The sequence below is a fragment of the Onychostoma macrolepis genome, chromosome 15 (genome assembly GCF_012432095.1).
Source record: "Onychostoma macrolepis isolate SWU-2019 chromosome 15, ASM1243209v1, whole genome shotgun sequence".
In the NCBI taxonomy this organism is placed as follows: domain Eukaryota; kingdom Metazoa; phylum Chordata; class Actinopteri; order Cypriniformes; family Cyprinidae; genus Onychostoma; species Onychostoma macrolepis.
In genome coordinates this window covers 14,658,589-14,678,954 of record NC_081169.1, presented here as the reverse complement: position 1 = coordinate 14,678,954, position 20,366 = coordinate 14,658,589, and the positions used below count along the sequence as shown (strand labels likewise).

General features: G+C 39.2%; 1 long non-coding RNA gene across 1 annotated transcript in view; it reads right to left on the bottom strand.

Moving 5' to 3' along the window:
• Positions 1–20,162, bottom strand: part of LOC131520699 (uncharacterized) — a 79,904-nt gene extending 59,742 nt beyond the window's left edge. The window contains exons 1-3 of the long non-coding RNA XR_009266112.1: positions 19,000–20,162; positions 5,908–5,969; positions 20–140 (exon numbers count right to left, since the gene is read on the bottom strand). This is a non-coding gene — a long non-coding RNA (uncharacterized LOC131520699). The remainder of the gene's footprint in view (positions 1–19; positions 141–5,907; positions 5,970–18,999) is intronic.
• Positions 20,163–20,366: the final 204 nt, after the last annotated feature.

Genomic DNA, 20,366 nt, shown 5'->3' with positions numbered 1-20,366 from the left:
TCCAAAAAACGCTGCATACCTGATGATGCATGTCGAGGGGAATCTGAGACCCAATACTGCACCACCCTGCGAATGACCTCACATTCATTGTCTGTCAGGTGTTAAAAGACGCTTTGCAGGAACACGGCGCCAAACTCTCCCTGTCAAAAAACAAAAAAACGTACGGATGAGACGAGCGCATAAGTTGTGTTTGTTGTTGTTTGTACTAAACAAGCCAAGGCTAGGGAACAGCAGGCAAAGTGTGTCTCTTCTTCTCACGGTTGAACATATGGCAGTCAACGCGAACAAACAAACAAACATAGGGAGCAACACACAAGTGCGATAGCAGGATGGAAGTGTTAGTGACTTCTCTTTATATTTGTGTTGAATGGTTGTTGGGGTGCCTGGGGAGAGAGACATGTCAGGCTGACAGCGAGCAGGACAACCAGTGAAAGGAAGAAAAAGGAAAGCAGGAGAGGGAACAATGATCAGCTTCATATGGGGAAGACATCTTGTGGCTCTGCAAAGCCAGGCCAACTTACAAAGAGAACCATTGTTTCCGCATAGCCACCTCTGTGCCTCTCTGCTCTGAGACCGAGCCGTACGGGGCCTGCCTGGGGCCGCTGCAACCTGCCCCGGACCCCACACGCCTCTGCCGCTCCCGCCTCTCCTCTTCTAAGGTTTCATGTCGTTTGAGCTTATCATTTTTAGAGTTTTTACCTCTGTGCGCGTTCTGATACTGAATTATGTTTCACACAGACTCGTAAGCGGAATCCGGCTCACGTTTCAGCCGCAGATCGCTGACCGATGATGATATGTTTAAGACAAACACACACATTGAAATCCTTGTGAAAAGAAGTGCAGGTCACATCCTGAGAGGGTCTAGCAGATATATGGCTTATGTTGCTTTGGCGGGCTCAGGATGAGGAGCAGAACGGAGGCCAAGGACTAATTGAATAGATAAAATCAAAAGCTGGATGAGAGAATTCTTCCGAGCTAAAAGGCTGAGAGGAAAACAACGGTAATGGAAAAGGAGGATTTATCCCACACTTTCTGAATGACAAGAGTATGAAACGAACAGACACCTGAGCGAGAATGACTTCCATTGCTTTCTCGTAAACTTAGATGGCTTTACTTAATGAGCAAGTATGATTACGAGGCTCTGGCGCTAAAGCAGATCCAAGTGAATGGAAGTGGAAGCAGGCCACATTCCATTAGCATTCATGGGACTGTTTTGCCTCCCAAACCGCAAGCATACAAAATAGTTTCCCAATCCCAGAGTGCTCTTGTTGAACATGTATACCACACATGTCTCAACAAACACAGCAGAAGACAGACTGACTTCTGTTTAAGGAAGCACTGAACAGATCTTCCTATTTTTACATGAGCTGACCCTAGCAGTGCCCCTTTCCAAATACTCTATACCTTTCTAGACTTAAACACACATACAGAGAAACAAATATACACTGCAGACAGCTCAGGATGGGCGGCAACCATTTTAGTTTATGTTTAGCTTTAATATTTTTAGCCTAGGTGCTTTAAAGAGAATCAATTTAGAGAAGCTACTTCTTGGAGAAGCTTTCGGACTTATGTCATAAAAAAGAAGATAAACTAGACCCTATCCAGATGACCTTACTAACAGATTGGCTGTCACGACAGCATTTTCCTAGAAGTGGTGTCTCTAAATGTCTCCTCTTTATAGCCATCAAAGCACTTTTGGTGACATTCACCATCTTCAAGAAAATATTTTTGACTGCACATTATTAGTCTGTTAATATGTTTATTCCCAAGGGCTATGAGATTAAGAAAAGCTACCTAACTATATATGTTATAGTACAAAATTACATATTTGTTTCTTTTATGTATTTTCTACTATTTTCTATCTATTTCTATCTACTATCAAATCAACATTATTATGAGCACTTATTTTTCTAATTGAGATTTTTTTTTTCTATAACAGATGTCAAAGATAAAATATCCACTTTTCATATGTTACATTATAATGTTGTAACATCTAAATACACAAGATATGAGTTTTTAGTGTTTTAATTTTATTTTAGTGTAGATTTACAATGGCCATTTATCTGCCATCAGTCATTCCATGAAAACAACTTTCAACCTGAATATCAGTGCATTCCTATTGACTAGTTAATTACTTAAAAAAAAAATTCTTAAAAATTTCCTTAAAATATAATTAAAACAGTAATTTCACAGCTTAATAGTTTTGGACACTCTAAATGTCCCAATGTACCTCACAGCACAGTTCTTTTTTGTTCTTTGTTAGGGGTAAAAAATAGTTTGAAATATTTCTGCAGCGGTTTACTTTTAGTGAACATCACATCGCGGCCCACGCTGCTGCTAAGAGCTGCATTTAGATGAAGTGTAAATATGTGCTACGTGCAAAATAAACACAAAATAGATTTCTGTGAAGCAAGCAGCTTTACAGCATTAAACAATACAACAGTCTCAGTGTCACTTTCAATTAGAATTACAACTTCAGTTTCTACTATAAAACAGCTTTCCAGTGTTTCTTTTTTACTCTCATTCTGATCTCGACGTACTGAAGAGAAACAAGGAACTGGAGAAGATTTCCATTTCAAAGAGGGAGGAGCCTCAGAGCACACCTAGCTAATACTTCATTCGAAATCCCAAAACCAATAGCAAGTGATTTTGTTCAAAATGACGTCACACCAGTTTGTAATCCGATTTCATTTGAATTGTATCAGGGCCTTAAAATACACAACAAACCAACCCAAACAATCAGAAATAGGCCAAATGCACAGCAAAACCACACATCCAGACGCTAACACGCAAACACACTAATATAAGGTCACTCCATACTTTCTATTAGTGTAACATGGACTCGCTGCCCCTGGGCATCCGCTCAGAGACTATAATAATCTTGTTTATTAGCAGACGAAATGAGGAACCGTCTGACAAGCCTAGTACCCATCTGTCGGGTCAACAGGGGTGTTACTCTGTCTGTTTCTTTTTTATTTTCACCTCTTTCTATCGTCCCATCTTTATTACCTCTCTTTCTTTACCATCCCTCGTTGCTTTATTCAACACCCTCCTGTCTTTTCAGCCTGCCCGCTCTCTTTCCCGCTCTCCCTCATTCACGGTCTGAATGCCAAGGACAGCGAAGGTCAGGCTGCTAAGGATGGAGAGCCGGTGGCCTCTCAGCAGCAGTCATTAATGTACAGATACTGCAGAGCTTCACACCCAGAGAAGCCAGACTAGAGAGAGAGCGGCTGACAGCTCGCCCGGCGTACTAATGCACCGCACCACAGCACCCCTTCTGCTCTCATCAGGGTCCCTTTGCAGGGAGCGGGAGTCTATCAGAGCAGATCATTCATCTAGGTGAGCGGGCGAATGGTTGATCTGGGGTTATTTGTGCAGTCTAAAGGCTCGACTGTGAAATTCATCACCGTCCCTGTACCATATTTGAGCGGCTCTCCTAATTAGCTTTCAGACACTATTTAGGAGCTCGTTTTGGCGTATCACTTTATCAGCCCCGGCTTGAGGGATTCATTAAAGCCATTAAAGTGTTTCTGAAATCATCTCGTCCAACTCCAAGCCGCAACAAAGTCTGAATGCAGATGATGCCACACTGACAAAAAGCATTTAACTTAACTTGGTCTAGCGTTCTGTCTCTTTTTCTCTTTCCCTCCCTCTGCTCATCCATAGTGCAGGACTTTCTTACCATCTGTATCTCATGATACTTTAGCACGTTCGGTCCTCTGCAGAGGCATTGGCTGATTTGCCTTGACTAATAGCGATGCGATTTAATCAGTCTTCGGTTAGAGGCAAAACATCCAGACACCTGAGGTGGATGAGGCTCCACAGCATGTGCTTCTGTCTGTTTGATGTCAAATTTCAGTTTGTTGGATTCATTATGTTTTCTGAACTTGTGTGCAGTTCCGCGATTCTGAAAATGGAATTGACAAACATCAAACAAAACAAACAAACAAAAAAATATTGACAAATGTCAGTATTTTTTTTTTTGCCATACACAAAAATTCAGTTCAAAAACAAAGTCTCAGTTTTGTCTTGTTAAAATGTTGGCAGAGCAATTATGGACAATAATAATAATTTAAAAACAAACAAACACAAGAGAAAATGTATAACGTTATCCTGGATAAACAGTTTTTGATAGTCCTGACTAACTATTAACTAGCTTTGAAACCAGCTTAACCTAAAAGGAATGCTGTTTCAAAACCATCAGCTGCCGCTAGTAATTAAAGTGTTATTCACATAGATGAAGCAAATGTACAGCGGTTCAGAGGCGAATAATACAATGTAAAAAGAGACCTGCGGGGGCCGAGGGGAGGGAGGTGGAAGCGATCAAACCAAGTGTGAAAACAGCATAATTGACATCAAACAGCTTCAGGATTCAGCAAGTTCAAAAATACTGCGGTCTGACCCTAGAGCTTGAAGATGATTTCACAGCAAATCCATTGTGTTTTGTTATTTATTTTAAGATTCCACTGTTCATAGATGAAAGCAGACAACCTTTTATGACGAACCAGCTGTATATTTTTAACCGTCCTTAAATTGGCGAGACCTTCAGATGATTTGCAGATGGAAGCGCTTAGTGCAAAAGTCTGCCTGTCATTAACACAAATTGTCTGTAATATTTGTAGAAGCAGTTTTTGTAGCTCTGTCTCTCATCACACATTCTGCACACCTTGACGGCCTCCAGCCTGAGAGGAGACCATGTCTGTGTAAGCGAGCGGCTCGGCTTTCTGCTCTGACCCCGTGACCCTGCTGCAATTAAAATAAGGCTCTCTCTTTCCTCTACTCACACTCATCAAAAGAAGCTCCTGACTTAAGGTCAGCCCACAAGCTGCTGTTTTCTGAATGAGTGCACTGGGCTTGTGGCGCTGACGAGAGTAGCCGTGTGGAGTAACGTTTGGGGTTTGTTCTCTTTGAGCAATTAAACAGCGTCTAGGACAAGTTTTGGGAAGTGACTATGAGGCTATTAACTTAACTACACTTTTTTAGTAGAATGACTGTAGCTCAGTTGTTTTGAAGCTTTTCCATTAACAATTTATTTATTTTTTCTAACAAGTAGCAGTGCAGCCACAGCTTTAAAGCTGAGCAAGACATAATTATCAGAATAATCAAACACGCAGTCAGCTTAAATTTACTGAGATGGCATGTTCAGAGGATCGCATAAATAAACTAGAAATAGTTCACCAGAAAAAGGAATGATTCCCTGATTCGCACCGATGTTCTGAATTGAAAACACTACTCCAGTCTTCAGTGCCACATGATCCTTCAGAAATCATTCTAATATGCTGATTTGGTGCCCATCAAACAGTTCTTAATATTACCAGTGTTGACAGTTACTGCGTAATATTTTTGGGGAAACGGTGATACATTATTTTATATCGTTAGCTTTTAGCCTTTTTTAGCTTCGCCAACACTGGAAGACACCTTATTTAATTTGAAAATATGAAAGCACCGTCTCAGAGTAAAAAGTTAAACAGGTGATTGCAAGATCTCACATTGTGAAATATGTCACAGGGTGAAATATAATGTCACAATTCTGAAATATAAAGTGACTAAGGTTTTTTTGTTACCTGTACCTCAACAATTCTGGTGGTGGACTGCTATTTTTCACATCAATAGAAATCAAACTGATTTCTGTAGAGACTTAAATTTGGTTAGACATTCTCTGTCTCATTAATGATCTTTAAGTTTGTGTGTTAGCATGTGTGTGTTGAGCAGCTGCTGGTGGGTCAGCTGCTGTGTTTCAAGGCTGATGAGTAAAGAATAAAAACAGCTGCACGCAAACGCAAGTTTTGTATTCTCTCCATGTGCCAAATATTTGTTTACACACACACCGCTATTAAAGGCATCCAATCGATGCCTGCAAACTTCAGTAATGGATGTGCACAGAAAAATAACAAAACACATACTTACATTTGAATGATGACTTTGTACTTCATGCCACGAATCTTGTTGGTGCATATTTCAATTAACCCCTGAAAACAAAATAAAAACAAGATATTACTTTAAAATGAGAGAAAACACAGGCATCCATTCACAATGTAGATTCCAGCGAGCTGTTGAGATTTTCAGTGAACACTCTTCTCATCTGCACTTACCTCCACTTAGCATGCGCTTACTTTCCTTTACGTATATGCGATTGTATGAAAATCAAATGCCCCTGCTGCAAACACCCTAAAATGAACTATGTGGTGCATACTCTTTAGTATACTAACTTCCCCTACAGCATACAGGCCTACAGCATACAGTAGTGCCCACTAGAAACACACACACTGTTATTGTTACCATTATCTTTACTGTTATTCCCCTTTGCCAGTGCAAACACATTCCACCCATTCCTGGCCTGCAAACTATTGGTTGAAAGCTGGACTCCTTCAAAGACAGATTTCTCATTTACGATCAACTTTTTCCTTGCATTTTTCAGACAGGCAGCCAATTCCGGGCATGCAGTCAAACAATGGGAGATAAAAAAAAAAAATAAAATAATGTTTTTTTCCTCTGACACACACGCTCCTGCTGCATTAGCTCACTGTTTTCTTTTATTGCACTCAAATATTTTTTAATTCTGCTGGCTTTTACGGTAAATGGCCTTAATTATGACCCTGCATTCCAAGTGATGGCAAAGTAAGCAGAGAGCTATTAGCGTATGGCTCCTGTATGCCTATTAAACAACAAGCATCCAGGCAGGCTACTGTCTCTCCTTGCCTACCTGTGCACAGCAGGTTTGAAAGCAGCCTTTTAGGCAGTCTATTTGTCCTCTGTGTTAAGGGCTTTCATTTCTTTAGTTTGGCATGTCATGGTGAGCTGCTCTTGGTTCAACCCCGTATGACTGAGAAATAAGGAACCAGCAATGCAAAAATTGACTGTCACGAGCTTATAAATGGGCGGCGTATATTTTAATGTGCATAAAAAAAGCAATTAATGACTGCAGCGAGAGGGAATTATCACATAAATGGAATATGACACACTGGTAATTAAACAAGTTTTCCATAAATGACTATTTAATTCAAAATATGCCATATGCAAATATGATGTTTCAACAATCTGAAGGACATGCATACACAATATACTTTCTAATCAAAGACATACGTTGTCAACTTTAATAACATCCGATGTCACAGTACTGCGATCGTCATGCACGCTGTGAAAATATAAACCACACTCCATTGACTCTTACTGAAAGAACAATGCAAAACATGTTGTCTGTTGCTTTAAAAATGTTCTTTGCTCGTGTAGTTGTAATTTTATCTTTCTCTCATCACTCAAATATTTCCTCTGGGGTGCTCATATCACAACAAAAGCCTCGCTGATTATGATGGATTAGAAAAGTGGACATGATCCAGGTTTCAATTATCTACAAAAAATACCTTGAAAATGGCAAAAAGCTCTCAAGGTTAAATTGTATGAATGAGGGATTTCCCAAAACCATCCAAAAAACAAAGGGCAGAATGCTGACTATAAGGACAAGGCTTCACAATGATTTAGCCTCGAAAGTAAAAAAAAAAAAAAAAAAAAGTTTTAAATGCATTTACTTCTTTTATTTAATAAGAGTTGGCTTTGGTTTCTGTATTTTAATTTAACACTTCTGCATAAGAATAATGTTTCAATGTTCATTCACTAAGAAATACAAAAGCTTTTTTTTGTTGTTTAAATAAAAGCAACTGGCACATTGCTTAGAACGCTTCACTTATCAAAGAGCCAATTGAGGGGAAATAGCAATGTTTAGTACTAAAGAAATAGTTAACTCAAAAACTAACATTCTGTCATAATTTTTCACCCTCAATTTTGTTCTGAACTGGTGTGACTTACTTTCTTTTGTGGAACATAAAAGAAGATATTTTTAGAAATGTTTTTGTCCATACGGTTACTAAAAGAGTTTAGTTACCAACAATCTTTAAAATAACTTCTTTTGTGTTCCTCGGAAGGAAAAAAAAATCTGATTTCTGTGATTTATATTGGGATTTGTGTAGATTTTATGATGGGAGTGTTTGTTGTCTGGATGTGGGTGTTATGGATGATTATGTGCTCTGGATCTCATCACAAAACCCACTGAAATAAACCAGACTTGATTTGTGATTAATTATATGACATTATGTTACGTAATTAAGGGAAGGAATTAATTAAGGTGAGGACCATACTACGGTAGCCACTCCAAGCAGTTTCCGGGATCGGACTTTGCTTATTGCTTTAATTTTCTTTTTATGTCAGATTAGATGAAAGCAGAACCACCAACTGTTATTTTACCTAGAAAGTTGGCATAAGGTCCAAATCCATAATGAAGGTGCACCAGGCAGCGCACTCATACATTCAGATATACTTGCAGTATTTGCCGAAGGTCAAAATACATGAGGGAGGAAATAATATACCACAATCAAGGACATTTTGGATGGGATGAGGACCTGAAAAACAGGTAATTTGCTACATATTTTTAACCAAGGTTGAGTGAGAAAAACACAGATGTGTTTGATTCAGATGGGATTAAAATGAAAGTATGACTATGAAACTATAAACTGTGAAAACTAGTCAGACCTGAATAGGGCTTTACAGAGGTCTAAAAAAGTCTTCAGTAGCCCACAGGTGGGTCACAGATGCTAATGTAATGAACAAAATGCAGCTGACCATAAAATTGTGGATAGGTAGGATGGAAATGAATATAACAAAAAATAAAACTAAACATTTAGCTTTTAAAACTTACCAAATCTTGGTATTGATTTTATTGGTAACACTGAAGGTACGTTTAAATTAAATATTCAGAGCAAATTCATTTCCTGGTAGTTGCTAACCAGATTTATGCCCTCAAACACGGACATTTTAAAATAGTTACAATAAAAATGGGTTTACTTGCATATTTTGTGTGTGTTGAGAATTAAATATATACTGCAAATTTGGGTGACTGTCTGAATGTTTGTGGTGCTGATGGAGCTGTGCTGTATTGTGTGGTGGTTTATGGCAGTAACTGGGCGTCATCTACTGCTGCAGTCCTCGCTCTCACTCTGTGTCTCACTCTGCAGTCATCAGCAGCCCATGAGAGATGGCAATTTTTTGTGTCCTTAAATGACCCGCCGTCCCATTTGCCTCTCTCCCTCCCTCCCTCCCTCTTTCTCTCTAAAATCATCCTCCCTTGCTTTCAGAATCTTTGGCCTGTGCTCTGTCCCTGTCACTCTCTCTCTCTCTGTCTTCCTCAATCCACCTTTTCTCTCCAAGAATAATTCATCATTCCTCTCTAAGTCTCTGGTCTCCAACAGTTTGAATGCTTATTTATTTCTTCTAAACATATCTCCGACCACCCAGCATTATTACATAGTTTTCCATTTTTTATTTAGTTTTTATTTTCAATTTCTTTTATTTTAGTTTATCTTTAATTTTCACTAACTGTTGATTTCAGTTTAGTTTTTGAATTTCTGTTTTAATTTTTTATATTACCTAATAATGAAGGCAGAATAATTTAAATCACACACACACACACACACACACACACACTTATACATAAATGAAAACCTACCTAGATTCATAGTAATTTTTGTTTCATTTATTTTTCAAGCTCTTCTAATTGTTTTTTTTTTATACTTTTATATTTATATATTTTATATTATACATTTTATAAATACATTTTTATTTCAGTTTCTCTCTCGATATTATTATATATTATTTATAAATTAACTTTAAATTATTTAATTTAATTTATTTATTTGTTGGAATTTAATTAATGTTTTAATTTATTTGCAGTACAGATATTTTATATACTAAATTTTATATGTGTGTATGTGTATATATAGTATTAGTATTACTACACTAATATATAATTTTTATAATATATATACGCATATGTATAGTAATTTTTGTGCTGTTTATACTTTTATATTTGTATGTTTTATATTATGCATTTTAAAATAATTTTTATTTCAGTTTATCTCTCTCTATATATTTATCTTTTATTTACAGTAATTCAATTAATATTTTAATTTATTTTCAATATTGATATATTGATATTTTATATATTAAACGTGTGTATGTGTATATATATTACTGTATATATTATATAGGATTAGCATTCTTACATTAATATATATATATATATATATATATATATATAACATTTTTGTTTTGCACTTAACTTGTTCAATTTGGGGGATTTAAATTTTGTAATATTTTTGTTTTTTCTGACTAATATTTTATATTTATATATTTAATATATTATACATTTTATATTAATTCCATTTAATTTCTGTTTGTTTTATTTTCAGTAACGCGAACTGCGACCACCTAGTATCATTCTGTCTTCACCCCTCCCTGACTCTCTCTCTCTCTCTTTCCATCTTTTTCTCCTCCTCCCTCTCGAGGCTGATGGTAGAGGGTGGAGTAAATCCGCACTGGTTGCCATGACACCAGACAGACCTTGCTCGGTGAAGGCACGTAGTTTCCTCTCTGCTCTATTTCCCCGGAGTCTTAAACGCAGAAGAGAGTGAGGCGTATGCATGTGTGTATGTGTGTGTGTGTGTGTGTATGAAAGGGAGTGCGAGACAGTGTGTCTGTGTCAGAGATTTGTCTGTGTAAATGTGTATGAGAGATGCCAATGATGTTCGGTAGCGAATGCATCTTCTGTCAGAGTGCTGTTAAATCAGCAGCCGTGTAAACGCTCACATGTAATGAGCATGTAGACATAAGCAGCGCTAATGCTACGTTATCCTCCTTTCGACAGGCCTTTATTCAACATTGCCGCAAATCACAATCAGAGAGCGATGTTTGACAGCACCTAAGACCAACACAGCACACACTGACATCTGGGAAACATCTAAGGATAATATTTCAACAACAACATCAACATTCAGAACAGACGTGAATAACGGCCGTGTTTCAATGAGGCGTTGGCACTTCGGCAAATTCGATGTGAGGCTATTATATTCATGCCGGTGTTGGGCTCTTTATTTTTCTTTCTTCCTCTCTCTCTCTCTCTCTATCACACTCCATCTCTTTCATCATCCCAGTAAACTCTATCACTCTGTCGCTACCCAAAAGCTGGAGCCCTGATGAATAATTTAGCAGGCGATATTTGCAGCCATCTGTTTATCTTTGCCACACCATCAGTCTTCCTCACAAAGTTCGCATTCACTGCACTTTGCCATCATACAGTGACTTCAGTCCAAGTATCGCATTAGAGGAAGGGCAGAGGAGTTACACTAATAAATGTGCTTTAAAGTTATAGCACTCCCAAAAATGACAGTTCTGTCTTCATTTACTCATTCTCTTGTTTTTCTAAACCTGTGTGACTTTCTTTCTTCTGTGGGACACAAGAGAAGATATTTTGAAGAACGGTACTGGTCACTCTTTTCCATACAGTTACAATGAATGAGGGCAAGTTTTAAATAGGACCTAATTTTTTAGAAGTTAAGATTAGATTAGACCACATGCTCTCCCAGTCGACCGATAAATCAAAATCTGTTAATTCACGATTCCAGATAGATTTAATAGAAAGAGACTTTGCAGTGTGATCATTAAGTTTACTATATATTAAAGAAACAGATGGCCGACCAGAGGGTGGTGCGATCCAATCCCATATAGGATGAGAGGAAATAGGGGATGCCCAGGGAACTCCATAGGCCTTGAGAGCAGAACGTAACTGAAAAAAGACAAAATATGATGATGCTGGTAAACAAAACTTAGTTCTTAGTTCTTGAAGTGAGCAGAGTCCCTGGTTATCATATAAGTCACCGCATGTGTTTCTGCCCAATGTAGACCAAGAGGGCTGGACAAATGGCCGATTTCAACATTTCAAGTTGTGCCATAAGGGTGTGTTGTTACAAAATTTGAAAGGTCCTCTCATCGGATGTTCCACCCTTTTTAGAAAAAAAAGTGAAGTCCTTAGATGTAGTATTCTGGATTCTCCAAAGTTCGATCACATTAAGTTCAGTGATAAATTTATTCTATAACTTATAGGATGGGTTAGCTATAGTATCAGGGTGAGATTTATCCAGTGCAGGATTTAAAACAGCATTAAAATCACCACCCATCACCTAAAGGACAATCCATCTGCTCAAGTAATATATTGGAAATGTTTGTGAAAAATGCACTGTCTGCCTCATTTGGGCAGTAAATGGAGACCAGTGCTAACCTCTCATTATGTATTTTACAGCGTATAAAACAAATCTACCTTCATCATCATTCCCGGTATGTTCAATAGTTAAATGTAACTTCCTATCGACTAAGATAAAACCCCCTTAGTTTTATTACGAGCACAAGAGACGACTGCCAGTTACGCTTAATAGGAAAATTTAGGCCATTCACATTCAATGATAAGATATTCAGAACATGCATTGTGTGCTTGCAATGCCAAGATTCCGTCTAAAAGCAATGCCATACTGCCAGTGACCTGTAAACATTAGTATGTATCCTAGATACCAATCCACCTAGATGCATAGTCCTTTTAAAAGAAAAGCAGAATAAATAAAAGTATTGATGTCTGTTGAAGGGCATAGAAAAAAAGCAAAAACAAGGAACGACAAACAAGTGTGTATAAAAACCAAAGCAGACCGCACATTACCGAGAGTGTAGGTCTGCATAAACAACAGAAACAAATGTTGATGTGTGTGACCAGTCCACTTCAACGCAAGACATGTCCCCAAAAGGCCCACTGAGCCAAAAGCGTAGTGATTGAACCTGCTCTCCATCAGCCCGAAGAATAATAATAATAAAGAAAAATAAAGAAAATAAATCATTATTATTTACCAATCAGCGGACGAACGTACAGGGCAGGGGCAAGATTCCAAAAAGAAATTAACAAGTGTCCATGGCCACCTTGTTATTGTCCTCTTCAGAGCAGTTAGGATCACCACAGACCTCATCGTTAATTTTTCCTCGTTGAGCTGAGAGGATGGAGACGGTAGCCAACGCCTTCCCGCTGATTTGTAGCGCTGCAGAATACGTCTTCAGCGACAGTGATGTAACAAAATCCTCTGCCTTTTGAGGAGAGTCGAACATCATCTGCTCACCTTTGTGCCGTAGTTTAATTACCGCCGGATAGGTGAGGAAGGGCTGGAGACCAAGTGCTGTCATCTTCTTCAAGACTGGATTAAAGCTCTTTCTCTTGGTAGTTGTGGCTGGACTAAAGTTGGGGAAAAAAGCAGCGTGACATTGTCCTGCGTATATTTCACCGGATATGCCTGCCGAGCACCTTTCAGGATCGCCGATCTGTCATGCCACCTTAGTACACGGAAGATTACGTGGCCGATCAGAGTTTTTCCTTCCGTCATACGCATGATGGGCCCGGTCAATCTCAATGTCACAGCCTTTCAGGGAAGGGATCCACTTTGGAAAGATTAGCTTTGAGGAAGCCAGCTGTATCGGAGCCTTCCGCCCCCTCCGGCAACCCCACCAGTCGTACGTTATTTCTCCTGCTCCTATCTTCAATGTCCGTCATTTTTTCGGTGAGTTGCTCAAGCTGATTTCTTAAGTTTGTGACTGTCCTCCTATCCTCACGTGCAGCTGCTTGAATGGAATCGACCCAGTCACGTGTCTGTTTCGAAACGATGGCTAGCTTTTCAACTTCTGCTTTTAGGTCTTTTACAGGATCGTTGGTCGTTTGTGTATCCAAATGTAGATCACGGAGTGCTGGGGTCAGGACAGAGTCTATCGCTTCTCTTACAGTCGAAGCCACTACCGAATCGAGAGTACTTTGTTGCTCTTTAAGTGCTAGCTTGATACCGTTAGCTATAGCAGCGTCGAGATCCTCTCTGGAGATGGTTGAATCTTTGAATTTTCTCTTTATTGGCGATTGTTCACTCTCTCTTTTCCGGGTGTCCTTGACTGCTGAGGCACTCATAGTGAGCTAAATAAAGAGTGGTTCAAAATTTACTGACAGGATATATGCAATTTCTGACAAAGTAAGCAGAGCGAAGGACTATGCGTGCATTGCCGCCGAAGGGTCACGTCATTCCTCTCGATTTTAGAATGATTTCTGAAGGATCATGTAATACTGAAGACTGGAGTAATGATGCTGAAAATTTAGCTTTACAATCACAAAAATAAATAACATTTTAAAATACATTAAAATAGAAAACGGTTATTTTCATTTTTAATAATATTTCACATTATTACTGTATTTCTAATCTAAATAAAGCGGCCTACGTGAGCATATAAGAGACTTTTCAAAAAAGGCCATTTAACCTATTTCACTGAATTTACGAAAGCCTGTTACTGTGTTTAATTAAAATTGACTAAAATGATATAAAGACATATAGTTATACTGAACTAGTGTTTATGTTACTAGAGGTCATAGGAGGTGAAGAAGTATATTGAGTGACCTCTGTATCAAGTTTGCATTATGCTTCAAATACCAACAGAGGGCAGAGTACAGTTTCACTGCATACCCACCCTCTGGTGTGTCTCATGGCTTTATTTAACAATGTTTAATCAAACTACATCAGGACAAGCTGCTTTTGATTATAGTGGATGTTTGATGAAAATAATATGCCATTTCAAAGTCCTAGTACTGTAATTATGCCTATTTCAATAACATGCCATCAGGACGGTATAGATAAATAAACGCAATCCACATTAATATTCTCAGCCGACGTTTACCTAAAAGGTGGAAGCGGGCCGTAGTGTAGGTCATTACCAAGGAATGATGTGCTGACCAAATCGAACATGCAGTCCGAACAGGGTTTCTTTTTTGTGAAAATTACAGCTTGTGTAGATCAAGCCCCTGGTGGGGAGCCAACACAACCAGCGTCTTTGTTCAGGTGAAATTCCTCGCTGTTATCTCAGCCCCCTGCCAACAACCCACTCCCCGCCCCGTTCGCTAACTGAAAGTGCTTTAATTAGGGGCCCTGGAAACCCGCCCCGGGCCCGCCGGCATGACTACTTACATGCAGAGGGCAATACAGCAAAAATTTCATCAAAAATATATTTTTTATGTTCCGAAGATGAACGAAGAAGCTTTGAATGACACGAGGGTGAGTAATTAATGACAGAATTTTCATTTTTGGGTGAACTAACCCTTTTGTCTTATAATGCGATTTTCATATACGTTTCGCTTTAAATAAAGTTTTCACCTCATAGCTTGTTGGCTCAGATCAAAGCCTATGGCGTTTCAATGAAGACTTTAAAATCCCTGTGAGAAAAATGAATGGAAAAAATACTTCAGGGACCAAATCCGCTGAAAAAGTGGGTGGGCACTAATCCAATCTATACCACAGCAAATCACTAAACATGTGCAGTGAGCAGACGGACAGAGCCGGATTGACATGGCCTCATATTTTGATCATAACTGCACGTCTGGGTGGTTGTGACCGAAGCCTGACACATCTCATCAGAGCTCAGACACACTAGAGGCTGCTCTAAAAGCGGCCGTAGCAAGAGAGAGGAGGTCAAACATTCATTTTACACTGACTTTACACACACTGACAGATGCTGTCTGCTTTGATCTATCTTTAGCCAATCCGCTCCTATCTGCGGGCCTCTGTCCGGAAAGCCGCTTAGAACTTGCTGTCTGTCCTATGCCCAATGGCACCGCACGGTCGAGCCGTGCATGCGGCGTGCATCCGACGGAGAGGGGGGAAGGGCGATTGGAATTCATTCAAACCAACAGCGCCCGTAGGCGAAATTGCCAGACTTGAAAGCGTACGTGGTGGGCATAAATGGCTGAATGTGCACAGTTGCATGCAGAGAGGTAGCACTGCAGCTCGTGCGCACAATGGCAGCCGCTGCAGCAGCGAGAGCAGGAGGAAATCTGGCAGCCCGCGTGAGTGTGCGTGTGCGCGCTCTCTCGGAGCACAGCGCGGCCAGGCTGAACCGAATGAACTGCAGAAGAGCGTTTGCTGTGAGGTCAGAGAGTCCAACATTCCTCTGGAGCTGTGTGTTTACACTGCTCCGAGAGAAGGGGGATGGCAAGGGGGGAGCAAGAGGGGCTTACAGGAAAGGAAACAAATCAAGTCCCAGCCGCACTGTACGCACTTCTACCTGCCGCCTGCCCCGTTACGGTCACTCTGGACCCCATCGCTTATTAAATCACTATAGGCGCTCATCTGCTAGGCCAGCCGGGACGGCATGTACCGTATATCACAACCTAGTTTTCCGTAATCTTATCCTGCACTTAAAACATGGGAGTCGAGTGCAATTCACGGTAGCTCGATAAATTTTCTGGCAGCTACGGAGCGGTGCGTACAACACAGAGATCTCGAAGATGGACATTTGCTTCGTTTTTTTTTTTTTTATTGGATGAGAAAAGGTTTTTAAATGTCTCATAAAAACATCATAACTTTATTTAAAATTAAACTTTAATCGGCAATCATTTCTGTTTATTATGTTGACTGTTTACTCTTTTTTAACGCAGTCAATATTAAACTCAATCATTTGAAACACAATTTAAATAAAATGAATAAAATCCAACAAATTAAGGGAAAGGCTTCGATACGCTTCAGAATATTTCCAGGCTCAAAGGCTTTTTGTTGGGAATGGATTAGATTTTTATCTTTATTACATTAGCATTATTCTGCCAGGTTAGTGAGATAAAAGAAAATGTTCTGTCTTTTGTATTGGTTAAAAGGCAGGCAGCCAGCTAACAAAACTGATTCCTGCCTAAAGCTGTACGGCTTTTTAACAAGATATCCGTTTTAGATACGATTAAGACTTAAGATCACATCTGCCAAATTTTGGATTCAAAAAGATGCTCCACACAGATACTGGGTGAATTATCATAATGACTGTATTCATTGTAATATACAAACTTAGTGTAAAAAATAAATAAATACAATATTTGTTTTTATGTATTTCTTATAAATTGAACTAAAAAGGTTTATTATTATTATTATTAATATAGAATTAATAAAGAAATTGTGGCAATAAAATCTTTTATCTTCATAATCTGGATTTCAAAAAATATAATGAAAAAAGAAGAAAAACAACGGTCATTAATGAAGGGATGAGTTTAGACTCGGACAGAAACATGCAGAGAAAATTAGGCAACCCGCTTCAAAACATTTGAACTCAGTATCTCCTAATCTTTTTAGATTATCATTGTATCACAACAAAGGGAATCAATCTGGATCGGAACCACTGATTTCACTAGTACGCTTCAGAGCCAGTGAAGGGGGTAGATTTTCAGGATTTGCGCAAAGACGTTCAGTTTCCTCCCTCTCCTGGACAAAGATGAAAACTGCACGGTGACCGACCGCATGAAATCTGACTGGACGGACATGCTATAATACAGTGAATAACATCTCCTGATATAACCTGTCAATCAGTGTGAAATGTTTACTTGGGATTGTTTACTTTAAAAACAAAATTTAAAAGTTTGAACACCTACAGCCAAACAAGAAAAACACTATTGATCACTCATGTTTTTGCCTTAGCTGAATGCAGCTAGAGAAGCTTGCATTGCAAATGAACAGCACCAAAGACAACCATCTATACAAATATCTGCAGCCCTGTAGAATTAAAAAAAACAACAACAATACTGAGTTATCTAAGCTTAAACTGACATAATTTAATATTTCCAGTTCATTTAACTTAATAACAAGAAAACTGCAGTGAGGCAAAACATCTCTCTTTATCCACTGTTTTATGAGATACAAAGAGCTACTGATTAGAACTGATAGATTTCATAGCCATATTTCATCCAGGTTCAGAATACTTGAACCAAAGTCCAATTTGGTGCAAATTAGAGGCTAAAATCAACATAAAACAACATTCAAAGTCCATTTTACTTACATAAATTGACATTGTCAAGTTAAATGACTAAATTTGATTTTATCCAGTAGGAATTTATAAGATTTTGGTGGTCTCGATATGACAGGTGGCTGGAGGGAAGAGGGTGAGAGGGCTTAGTGATGTCAGCTGAAACGGAATTGATTTCATGTTGATTTTAAAGGAACAGTTCAGCCAAAAATGACAACTGTATCAACATTTACTCTACATCATTTTGTTCCAATCCTGGAACACAAAAGATAATATTTTAAAAAAATGTTTGCAGTGTTGTTTCACCGTATCGACAAAATCATTCTTCAAAATATATTCTTGTGTGTTTTGTAGGAAAAAAGTACATTGTACAGGTTTGGAAATGGCATGAAGGTCTCAAATAAACTGTCTAAAAAAATGTATTACAATATAATCACATTGTGTTATGTGTTCACCTCTGCCCAAATGAATAAATTGGTTTGATATGCCATTTAATTTCTGCTTTTTATCTCTCTTGGTCCTTCTCTGTGTGATGTCTCAGATAGGGGTCAGGAGGTTTTTGAAACTTTGAAACTTTTACATATATGCGCTATAAGTATACGCATTTAGGTCATATTTCTCACTCATTTTTTGCAAAAGAAAGAAAAATATGCTTTGTGTGAATGTTTGTAATCCACACGCAGATAAAAAAAACAAAAACAAAAAAACACAGTAAACGTCCTAAACCTCTCGCTACACTCAGATTCATAAGCATTCAGTATAACAGCCGATAGCTTAGCACAGATGCATAAACGGAGGCAAAGCCAAAACACAACCGTAAACCCCCCGAAGATATCCACAGAGTGGATGGAGACGTATGGGATGAACGAGCATAAGAACTGAGCGGAAGAATCAGCAAAGGGCTTCGCTTTGTGACGCAGCTCCTTTAGCTGTGCTTGGCGCTGGACGGCACCCCTGCTTGCAGGACGGGGCGCAGCGGAGCAGCAAACAGCTGCAGTACCTCCGTGCCGCAGCAGCTCAACCCCTTTCCATCTGCAGTTTTGGGGCTCAGAGCGGGAGAGGCCCAGTTTTGGGGGACAGTGGGCTGGACATGAACACAATGCCTAGCCGTGGCTTTGACAATGGCTTCATCGCGCTCCCGCCCCCTCGGTGCAGAGACCTTTGCTCTCTCTCCATGACACCCGCATTCAGCCGGCCAGACAGACAGACAGGGAGGACAAGGACAAAGGCAAGTGCAAAAAAAGGAGGGGTGGGGGGGTGAAAGCGTGAAATAGCAAGGGATGATGAAGAAAAAGAGGATGAATGGAATGGGTTAGATCGACGGTCTGCGCTCACCTTTTGTCCCGTCTCTCACTCTCTCTTTTTAAGCGCTTCATTCATCCTCAAGATTATTTTTCTCCCCCTTTTTTAAAGTAATCCGTCAGGAAGTTTGAAGGACAGCGCAGGCACAGAGAACACTTTTATCTGCCTGCCTCACACTCGCTTCTCAGTTTCGGACAGCGCGCGTCTCTCCTGGAGCGCTCGGTCCGGTCCAGCCTCGCATTGCCATTAGAGACGAGAGCAGCGTGGAAAGTCATCTGTGAGTGTTTTGGTGTTGTATCTGCACTCCTTTAGATATGCCTCCACAGTCGTAGCACACATTTATACACCCCCCCACCTCCCATAATACCATCGTCAAGAGAAAGAGTCAAAAAAAGTATAAAGATGTGTGTGCGTGAATGTCCTGTGTAAATACACTATTCAGGTATGTTCATCTGCCCGTGTTTGCGTGAACCTGAGTTTCACAATGTCTCGTTAGCAGAGCCATTTTTAGAAGCTCATTAACAGTTCTCACACTAATCTATCTGAGCAGTTCAAAAGACTAAAAGGTGGAACAAAAGTGTGACGGAAGAGACGCACTTGTCTTAGAACAGTCCCGCAGGTCATTATTAGTCTGTCTGTGCCAGTGACTCACCCGTTCGGTCTGCGAGCCGTTCCTGTGCCCCTTGATGCTGGCGAGTTGAGAGAGGAAGGAGGAAATGTGCCGCACAAAAATGGCCAGGGGTGAACTTAAATAAACGAACCTAATGACAACAAGGGTGCAGAATGCTTCATCAGGTTGAGAGGGAAGAAATGAGTTTCACTAGGAAGGAAAATGTCAAGTAAAGAATGATTATGTGCAAAGAGAATAAGTGCATTTACGTGCAGAGTTATAATTGAGCTAAAGAGGGTTCTGGCGTAATCAAGGTCCAGTTTTAATCTGTCTTTCCAGGTATACGTGACAAAGCATAATTGAATATTTGAAGGATTAAATACATGCTGAGCATCACCTTTGTCTTTTGGAATAAGAACATATGGTAACACTTTATTTTAAGGTGTCTTTGTTACGCATGTTACATGTACTTACTATTATAATAACAATAAATAATGCGTAATTACATCTAAGTAACCCTAATCCCAACCCAAACCATATAGTAAGTATATGTAATTCATTAATATTACTCAGTACTTAAATGTATAATTGCACTGTACCAATGACACCTTAAATTAAATTGTAACCGAACATAACACCAAGGCCAATTAAAACTTTAATTAACATGTATAGATGCTGGACGAAGTCAAGTTACAATTGCATCATCTACATCTGTAAATCTGACGTCACAATTTCAGTTGGACACTTAAAATGACAAATTATTGCTTTACTCTGACTAAATTATTACTTA